The 10,903-nt window shown below is 33.5% G+C and overlaps 1 non-coding gene across 1 annotated transcript; it reads right to left on the bottom strand.

Moving 5' to 3' along the window:
* Window positions 1-3,977: 3,977 nt before the first annotated feature.
* Trnat-cgu (transfer RNA threonine (anticodon CGU)) lies at window positions 3,978-4,049 on the bottom strand. Its single transcript has one exon. It is a non-coding gene; the product is annotated as a tRNA-Thr (tRNA).
* Between the last annotated feature and the right edge of the window lie 6,854 nt (window positions 4,050-10,903).

The following is a 10,903-nucleotide window of genomic DNA, read 5'->3' as shown; positions in this document are numbered from 1 at the left end:
ACGAGGCTATCTGATTTGTACGAGGGGGCGTAGCCCCCGAGTATAAATCAGATTGCCGAGTGTTTTGGTGTTCTTTCTCTTTTGTATCATAGTCAAACATAAAAAACACGTTCCCTGTTGTCACAATTTTAAACCCGGGAAAAAGTAACCAATGATCGAGCATCTAAATATGATATTTCTGCCGCTTTCCCTTTCTCTGCCGTCAAAGTAAGTAAGCCCCAGCAAAAATGAGCCAATCAAATGGTAACTAATGCCTGCACTTCAGTTAACAAACTGTGCATGTATATGTATACGATTTAACTCTGACACTTTTTCAACAGAAAGGTCCCCAAACTATGATACAAATTCAACCATATCGTTTAGCTCCTAACCTAGAAACTGTTACAACAGTAAGATACTATTTTTAAAACAATAAGTAAATGTTTCGTTGATGAACTTTTTCTTCGAACTAAATGTTGAGATTAACTTTTATTTCAAAATTATTTTTTTGTTTTTATGATTTGTAGTATTTTATTTGTATTTTGTTTTGGACCTTACCGCGTACCGTTTATTGAATACAATACATGTACTTGAACAGTTTTTGGTTTTGAGTAAGAACACCAGCTTAAGAAGTAAGAATAATTTTCTGAGATGCACGTCATTGCTTTTATGATTTAATTTATCTTTAAAAAAAGCCAATCTATCAGTTATCGGTAAAACGGTCTGTATTTACAAAGCATTGTTATTTGTTTTGAAAATTGTCTAAGTCGTGAAACCACTCTAGAGTTATCTATCACATTTAATGGCAACATGAACGATTTGACATTTATACAATTCATAGTCTAATGACTTATCAAGTGAAAGGCAAAGCATCAGGTTATGTATTGCTATATAAAGTTATCATATTTTTCTTCAATAATTAATGGTTTTAAGAAATTCAAAGGTAAAAATATATGTCAATGTACGTTAAATGGTCACTAATATAACACATTTTTTAAACATCAGCGCTGGTTAAAATTCAGTTAATATCATTCTTTACATCTTTACCCATGCCAACGTTAATCTTAATTTACCCGAAAAGAAGGGCACTTTCTTTACAATTATAATAAATCAAGCACAATATTAACAATGTTAATGATCACAGAGTATATATAATGGTAACGGTATGAAAATCATAAATTATGAAACATAAACACATATTATTTATTTATTTTACACATATGTTAATATTGAACATTAGCTCCTATAAATTCATTTGGTGATTTTGACTAAACTGTCTGAAATAGTAACTCACAAGAAATGAAGATTGTTGGAAAGTTTAACTGGTAATTCCGAATGGTAAACGGATGAAGGAATAATTGACTTTAACATTTCTATGCATGTTGCGAACATAATAAATAATTCAGCATATTACAAAGACATAGCTTAAAACAAAGACATTTATAATTAGTTGTCCATAATCATTCTTTAATTCGTTTTTTTCTCTTCAAGTAAATAAGAAAGACTTCCTCAGATGTTTCAAAATTCTAAATTTTACCAGTTCATGGTAAATGTTGAAAAACTGCTTAAGCCGGTGCTAGGGGGCGTGGACGGTAGATTGCACTTGACAGTACACTGTCCATGAACAGGCTCAATCAAACCGAGCCTGCAACATTTTCAGTTTTGCCGTGTTGGGCTTTCTTTGGGCGTTCTTATTTTTCTCTGTTCTAAAGTATTTTTGTGTATGAAAAAGGAAGATTTTGTTATCAATATATTCTTAGATTTCATTTAGAAGTCATCTTTCCTGGAAAAGTTCCAATATTTCAACACTTTTTCAAATTAGGTTCCAGACAATCTGCGCTTCAATCTGTCATTCAATATATATAGGACTTAAAATATTCATAAGTTTTTCATCCGTTCTCGAAATGTCAAAAAAACTGTGTGAAGTAACTTTGCATATCGTTTTAGCGCAAGTCTTTCATTCCTAATTCAATAAGAATGTTTTTTCGTTTATCGTGACTTTTATAGAGGAGTGAGACAACATCACTATAACCAATATTGCATATAGTTAGTTTGCTCTATCAACCGTGTTTTAGCGGGCTGCGTTCTTTAAAAGTTGTTTCCTGAAGTTGATCATAATTGTCATCCTTTACGAAAATAAAGTATGTAATATGGAATAGTTGTAATCCCGAACTCGGCAAACTTTTACCGTAATAGCTTAGCGGTGCACTACCGTTCACGATAATTAAGCCAATTGCAATTATCTTCGAAGCCGTCTAACCATAAAAATTAGTTGGTACCCCTGATTAGCTGGGACTCCCCAAAATATTTATAATTTCGGATTAAAGATAGATAGATAGATACTTTATTAACTTAAACTTTTACAAGTTTTTCGTTATAACAAATAATATATGATACAAATTTACAATCACATGACAATGGCATACATAGAAACATTGAAATTAGTGCATAACATAGTGGGAGAAAGTAAACACACACACATACACACGCCCACACGCACGCACGCACACAAGTACACCACACACACACGCACACACGCACGCCACGGTAAAAATAATATTTATCACATGGAGAAGGAGGATGGGTATGTGAATACAGTTGCAATTCAGTTTATGAATACAAAAATTATACACAACCTAGATTTAGTAAAGTTCAATATGCAAATAACATTTACTAGTAGATGGTATAAATGATATGAAAAACTAAACAATTTGACTCGCTCTAACAGAAAAAGCTTTATACAAAAATTTACCGAGATTCTTTACTATTTTAAAATTCCTAGATTGCATCAATTCTACAAATTTGTACACACTTGGATGTCTGTAATAATAAGATTTTATAAAAGTCTTTCTTAATTCATCGTAAAACGGGCAAATGATTACAAAATGATATTCATCTTCTATATCGTTTTTGTTACAAAGTAGGCATTTTCTTTGATTGCGGTCTATTCTATTTGGCGCATATCGGCCTGTTTCAATTCTCAGTTTATGTGATGATAAACGCAGTCTGGATGTAGCAATTCTAAACTTTTTAGGTAAAATGTCTATATAAGATTCAAATTCAAAACTATTTTTAATATATCCATACGATACTTCACTGGTAGATAACTTACGTTCCCATTTTTGTTTAAAAACATCAGTTACTCTTCCTTTAAACAAAATATGAAATTTTTTCAAGTCAACTAAACCTGGATTGTACCATACATAGGAAAATCCGTATTCATCTAAAAGAGATTTAACATTATAAACCCAATTATTTTTATTATTCTTAATTTCAAGCAGACAATCATATAGTTTACTGATCAAGATATTTTCCGTCGATACAGTTTTGCACCAAAATTTAATAATTCTAACATATCTATTTATATACATTGGAAATCGACCTAACTCTCCATAAATACTATTTGTACATGTTGACATTTTAACATTTAATAATTGTTTACAAAATTTTAAATGAACACGTTCTATTTCTTTCGATTTTCCAAAGCCCCATATTTCGCATCCGTAATTCAAGGTGGCAGCAACAAAAGCATCAAACAGTTGGCACATAACAGAGGGTTTAACGGCATAATGTTTTGTTTTATGTATTAAAACATTCAAAGCTTTTAATCCTTTACCTACTAGTGTCGTCTGATTTAAAGTATAAGAGCCCGTGTAATTAAAAACCGTGCCTAGATAATTAAAGTTATTGTATATTTATTTATCTGCCCAAGTAATGTTTGACTTATAATTAATTAGTGCTCGCCAATTTTGTTAAGCCAATCACCGACGAGGATTTTTCAAATTTTCAGGTTACAAATCTTAATAGAACAAATTTTATATAAACTGGACGTTTTATATTATAAAACGCAAGTGGGCGGAGCACTAAGCCGGTTAGAGTGCATATTGGATGTTCTTCGTAAATAAGAAAGCTACAGTCCGCCCTTTTTTAGCTTTCTTATTTACGAAGAACACCCAATATGCACTCTAACCTATACTTAGAACAAATAAAAAAAGGCATGCCTCCAGTGAGGTTTGAACTCACGACCCCTGGTTTACGAGACCAGTGCTCTACCACTGAGCTATAGAGGCAGACAACGATCAATACATTATACAATGTTTTTATCATAGTTAAAATTATTGACGTTTGTTACAATTAATATTAGCAAGATCACTTTGATTAATTTAACTTAAAATTTTAAAATAAAGTGTCACGTTTAAATGAAAATTTATTGGTTTTGCATCATTAAAATTCGGTAACAATTTACAAAATTGACCTAGGGCAAACTTATCATTTAGAATCTAAATTTGTACCTTTACTTTTGCTGAGAATAATTTTACTCAATAGAGAGTATTTTCATACAGATATCTAACATACAAAATTTTCCATGAATGATAAGAAAGAAAAACAAGAATTATATAGTTCTTCTCAATTAGTTTACAAGTTACGTTATAACCCATTGTGCTGTAAAGGAGACGATTTATATTTGGCAGCTCATTACGTTAATAGGTTGAAAAAAATAACCCATTGTGCTGTAAAGGAGACGATTTGTATTTGGCAGCTCATTACGTTAATAGGTTGAAAAAATCCAGATGCGGCATAATTATATTGATTAACTTTTATTACTAAAATGATTCAGAATAGTTGTTATATAATCCACTCAGAGGTATAAACCGTGATTAAATATTATCCATTCATACTTTGATTCCTTATTGCTGCAAATCTCATTAACTTGCAAGCGTTAAATTTAACAGTCATATATATATATCAGCTAAGCATTTAACACAGTTCTTGTGATATGTATCATTTTGTAGGCTTAAATATATACTATGCTCATCTTTTGGGTAAAATATTTAAATTGCAGAAATTTATTAAAATCTTGAAAATGCTCACTGTAAATGTCAAACTTAAATGAGATAGTACAAAAAGCTGCGTGCCCTATTAATGCTCATGCTCATGTGGTCCTTTATTAAAACAATGGCACTATGTATTCATTCATGCTGTGCTTACCTACAGTGTGCATATTTTCTCTGTGGACCCAAAAGATGTTTTTTCTTAGTTTACAAAGTGATTGTTTAGGAAGTATATTAAATATTTAAATAATGCTGTAAAATGGTAGTATATCAAACATAATAATAAATTTTCACTGGCTATTTAAACCCTTTCCCTCATGAGCATATTGTAAAATATGGCCGTTTTCATTGAAAATCCTCCTGTTACAAGTTCAAACTGCTATGAAACTATGAAAACTGCTTCAATACTTATCAAACTTGGCACAAATATTAACCATTAATGAACCATTGCTTTTGTAACGACATGCTCAGTCTTAAATTTCTTGTTATCATGGCAACGAGGAAAGTGCTGCAAGTTCTCAATGGATTGAGATAGTGTCAAAGGCTTTTCAGCGTTGGTTACACATTACCTTATTACCATATTACCTGGGATCATTTTTAGCCTATCACAAGTCCAACATTTTCTTGGCGATGAGGGGGACTTCCGCCCCCCCATTAACCCCCCCAATAAACAACAGAAGGGGGCATATCCCCTTCTGGCAAACCCCTGATGTACCTTTTTGATAGGGGCAGCGCCGAAAAAGTGATCAATTTTTTTAGCAACATTTCCCAAACGAAAAACAGTGTTTGGGGCCTAAATAGGGGAATTTTTCACTGTTTGAGGCCTCGAAAAAAAGGGGGGGGGGGTCGAAAAGCTGTCAAAACAAGTCTATATGAAGTACAGGGTTAAGATCAATGACATTTTTTCTTTTAAAGGCAATTTATGTCCCAAAATTGTTTTTATTTATTTATTTATTAAAAGAATTTTCATGTTGGTATTCTGGTATAATTCCAAAAAGTAACTTATTACCTTGTTTTGCTTCTGTTGCTCTAATTAGTAATTGGTAATTAGTACAGTTAAAGTGAATTAGTATTTTGTATGGAAGTCAAGCATAGCAGGCCTAGTTGTTGATTTCCTGAGTAAGAAAATTCACTTAATATTGATTATTACTGGTGGATGCAATGAACGGATTGAGTCGATGGTGTGTTCATCAGCTTTAAGCTTCCTTCACAAGCACGTTTTATTAATCGAAATTAAGTGACGATTTATTAAACAATTCGGATTACTATGACAAAACAAGTTTTCAACAGTACTTTCAGTTTTATTCTGTTGATTGCAAATAATTTATGTAAAACTTCTATAGAACAATCACGAGACAGAAAATTATCGGACTGTCAAAACAAATCAGAAAAATAACTTTTTTGGCCGTTTCGACAAGTTTCTTGTACTACAGTCTCTTTTATCCTGAATATCTATGTATAGAAATTCTAGAAATAGAAACATTGCATGCATCATATTTTATGCTCGAATGTGATAGCATGTCTAGACCAAAGTATCACAGAATAAAATATCTTCGAGACTTATGTTTATATGCGGTATAAGACATTCGATGCTTTAATAGCAAAACTGAGTCTTTCTGAATTATTATACACAAATTTAATCTATAACCTTACAGTTTCATCTATATGCCATTTTAAGCTGCATGCCTCCTAACGAGCCAGTGACGAATGCAGATAGGACTACTTTTGACGTCTTTTTTATATTTTTGTGGATTGTAAATACCGTTTGCAAGTGTAAATTACTTTCTTTTATCACTTCGTAATATTTTACTTTCAATTACATCTTTTTTAACATTTGATATTTGTGCCTGATAGTTTTATTATCACAACAGAATGATAACAATGGTACATACATTGTTATCACTTAACGTTACTTGGGAATTATTTTTATTTAGACGTTTAAAACGTTTTAGACGTGATAAACCTAAAACAGAATATACTTAACTCGTTATTATGATTATGGATAGTATTTAACTGCCATGTGAAAATAAAAAAAAAACATTCGATCTATTATTTAAATGTTTTTATTTGTGTGCAAAACACAATCATCATGTTTGTCAGTTTATTAAGTCCATAGTTATTACATATTTTATGACAGTTGCTTTGCAATAAAATATCTATAAAGGCAAAAGTTGTATCAATTATCTATCTTCTTTGCATTTACGAATTAGCCGTCTTTTAATTAATCCAGACGCCTTGAGTTGAATTCTGCTTAAGCCGGTGCTAGGGGGCGTGGACGGTAATTTGCACTTTCCAGTACCGTCCATGAACAGGCTCAATCAAACCGAGCCTGCAACATTTTCAATTTTGCCGTGTTGGGCTTTCTTTAGGGATTCTATATTTATCTATTTTATACAATATGACATTTCATGAATGGAGAAACATCATTTTTCCTAGATATTAATAACGTGTCAGGTTTAACGGTAACGTACACGACGATTATGTCATATTTGTATGACTGTATTATTTGCATTTTATTTTTGACATAATTGCTTCTGGTTTGAGCATTCATGACACATAAGTTTATCTTTTATTCATTGCTTTACTGAAATATATTAAAAGTTTTCATTTTAAAGTCATATTTTGGTTTTGAAGCATTACAATTTGCATTATTAAAATCTATTTACTTATTAATTTCCCTTGAAAACCACAGTATCATTGGGAAGGAATTTTAGTAAGCTTTTTATCTAAGACATTAACAATTATCTTAACATAATGATTGTAAAATTTTAGATCACTAGGACCATCAATTATTTATCTTCTGATAAGATAGGTAGTCTTTAACTAAGTGACTAGTTGGTTAAATGGTTTATTTAAGTATTAGGTCAGTTAATCAAGGTTACTTTGTACATTTTGAATTTTAATGAAATAATTAATTTGTCAGGAAACATTAACGTTAAAGCAAATATCCAGGAACAACCATTTTTCAATCACAACCTAAATTCGAACACATACTTTTTTTCGCAAATTTGAGGTCCTCTTAAACTAATTTGCATAAAATAGATAAATACAGAATCCCTAAAGAAAGCCCAACACGGCAAAATTGAAAATGTTGCAGGCTCGGTTTGATTGAGCCTGTTCATGGACGGTACTGGAAAGTGCAAGTTACCGTCCACGCCCCCTAGCACCGGCTTAAGCAGAATTCAACATTTAAACATGAAATAGTAAAATTTTGAATTTAGAAACATCCGCAGATGTGTTCATACGGCGGTTATCATGGAACCTTCAATGTGACACTTCCGTGCCATTCCATGAAAAGCGGCGTATGGTCCCCAAGTAATAAAAGGCGTGTGCCCTAAACGAGAAAACAATGGGCTGAACTAAATAAAATGGAATTTTGAAAGGGGATCAGAGGTTATGCGCTATAAAGTGTTGAGAATTGAGTACCGCTCAAGCCGGTGCTAGGGGCATGAGGGATGTTGCACTTATTCATTATCCCTCATGTACAGACTCAATCAAACCGAGTCTGCAATTCTTATGTTATTTTGTTGTGATTAATGCTTCCGAGGGATCACTTTGTTTCCAGAATTTTGTACTTCACAACAGCAGGTGTCAAGTGCCGTGTGGCAGCCGTAAAAAGTTGCCCCGTACTTCACTTCAGTGTTGTTATATTTTCTGGTCCTTCGGGATCATTGATGCCAACACTATAAAGTGTTGAGAATTGAGTACCGCTCAAGCCGGTGCTAGGGGGCATGAGGGATGTTGCACTTATTCATTATCCCTCATGTACAGACTCAATCAAACCGAGTCTGCAATTCTTATGTTATTTTGTTGTGATTAATGCTTCCGAGGGATCACTTTGTTTCCAGAATTTTGTACTTCACAACAGCAGGTGTCAAGTGCCGTGTGGCAGCCGTAAAAAGTTGCCCCGTACTTCACTTCAGTGTTGTTATATTTTCTGGTCCTTCGGGATCATTGATGCCAACACTATAAAGTGTTGAGAATTGAGTACCGCTCAAGCCGGTGCTAGGGGGCATGAGGGATGTTGCACTTATTCATTATCCCTCATGTACAGACTCAATCAAACCGAGTCTGCAATTCTTATGTTATTTTGTTGTGATTAATGCTTCCGAGGAATCACTTTGTTTCCAGAATTTTGACTTCAACTCCCGCTGATACGTCAAATTTGGCAAGTTGTCAAAAATGATCAGAAATATGGTAAGAAAAAGTTTATATTAACTTTATGAATGCAAAATTGACAATTCACACTTATACGAAATATAAACTTGTTTGAAATAGTTAAAAAAAAACAACTGTTTTCCAAGTAATTAAAACAGCTTTTAATTTATAATGCACAGCTTTATCATTTACCTAAGTTCTAGGTTTACGGAAAATAATAGTTTATGTTGAATACCACTTAATATTTATCATACACTATAAAGGGGTTCATATGAACAAAAGTTCATGACAGGGTTCCATGACAACCGCCGTATGAACACATCTGCGGATGTTTCTAAATTCAAAATTCTACCATTTCATTTTAAATGTTGAATTCTGCTTAAGCCGGTGCTAGGGGGCGTGGACGGTAACTTGCACTTTCCAGTACCGTCCATGAACAGGCTCAATCAAACCGAGCCTGCAACATTTTCAATTTTGCCGTGTTGGGCTTTCTTTAAGGATTCTTTATTTATCTATTTTATGAACAAAATCTGATTTTTGTTCAAAATTCAGTATTTGTCAGAATTAACATAGGGGTCCTTAATAATAAAATCTGATGCTTTCTTTTATTTTCTATTAATTGAAAATTTATTTCAGGTTCAGTCCAAAGCTATGGTCCATACAGAAATTATAGTTCTAACAGTGTGACAGAAGCATATAATGCTGTCAGAGATTGTATAATGTCAATTAGAGATGCAACAAGGTATTATGGAGTGCCCGTAACTACCATACAAGATAGAGGCTGTGGAAAAATTGATAGTGATGTTGTCAAGTCTGGCAAATTACCTGTCTTTTCTCTGGAACAAGAGTACTATTTTAAGACATACTGCATGTTTAGTGTTCAACCCTTTTACAGTTGGACACTACGCTTTCCTCTTTTGATTACATCCGACGGACCAAGTGGGAGACTCTATGATGGACAGTTCTTAAAGCCATTTGGTACTGAACTGTCTTAATGTTCGTCTCTTGCCTTGCTTCGTCCGGCCCTTGTATGTGATTTCCTTGCTTAAGGACATTGAGTACTTTTGTTATGGTCATTGGGTTTACTTTTATATGTTTCTACATTGTCATTTTGGTGTTTTACTTATTTAACCTTTCTAAACCATAACAACTGTTAGAATATCTTTTGGCGGAGATTCATTTTATTTACACTGTCTCGTTTATAGGAAAATAGTGGGGCTAAGAGTGAGGTTTGGTGCACCATTAACCGGTTTAAACTCCCCAGCAGTCATTATTATGCTGCTGACCGTTCCAAGGCGGCGCCCCACTGTGTTCCTCAGATGTATGTCTATGTTGTTTCATACTGTTTTGGTGACACTTTTGCTTGTGTCCCTTGTTGTTTTCTCGTCTACGGTAAGTATCTTCCCCATTGCCTCTAGTTTTTATTTCTTTGATTAACCCCCCCCCCCTTCCCCCGGTCTCCTGTCCCTTTCCCCTTTGTGGGCCTATTTTTATTTTCTTTGAATTCCTAATCCGTTACAAATTATTTATCATTTAATGATTAACGTGTCGTTGCCCTGTCCTTTTTATGTTTGGGGTCCGCCTGGGCTCCTTGCCATTGGTTCTTGTTGCTGGGTCATATGGGGGTTGCGTTCATTGAACGCCGCCTTTCCTTGTTGATCTTGTTTTTCATATTTTCTGCTTAAGCCGGTGCTAGGGGGCGTGGACGGTAACTTGCAATTTCCATTACCGTCCATGAAAAGGCTCAATCAAACCGAGCCTGCAACATTTTCAATTTTGCCGTGTTGGGCTTCCTTTAGGGATTCTGTATTTTATCTATTTTAGGGGTTGCATTCTCGTTAGCTTGTTTATTGATATATAATATGATAAACAAGATCAAGGAAAGGCGGCGTTCAATGATTATGTTCTTTTATTTTTTCAGTCACTGTATCTTC

This window comes from Ruditapes philippinarum, unplaced genomic scaffold (genome assembly GCF_026571515.1).
Source record: "Ruditapes philippinarum isolate M1 unplaced genomic scaffold, ASM2657151v2 ctg8050_1_1_1_1, whole genome shotgun sequence".
Taxonomy (NCBI): domain Eukaryota; kingdom Metazoa; phylum Mollusca; class Bivalvia; order Venerida; family Veneridae; genus Ruditapes; species Ruditapes philippinarum.
This window is presented reverse-complemented; position numbering and strand designations above follow the sequence as displayed.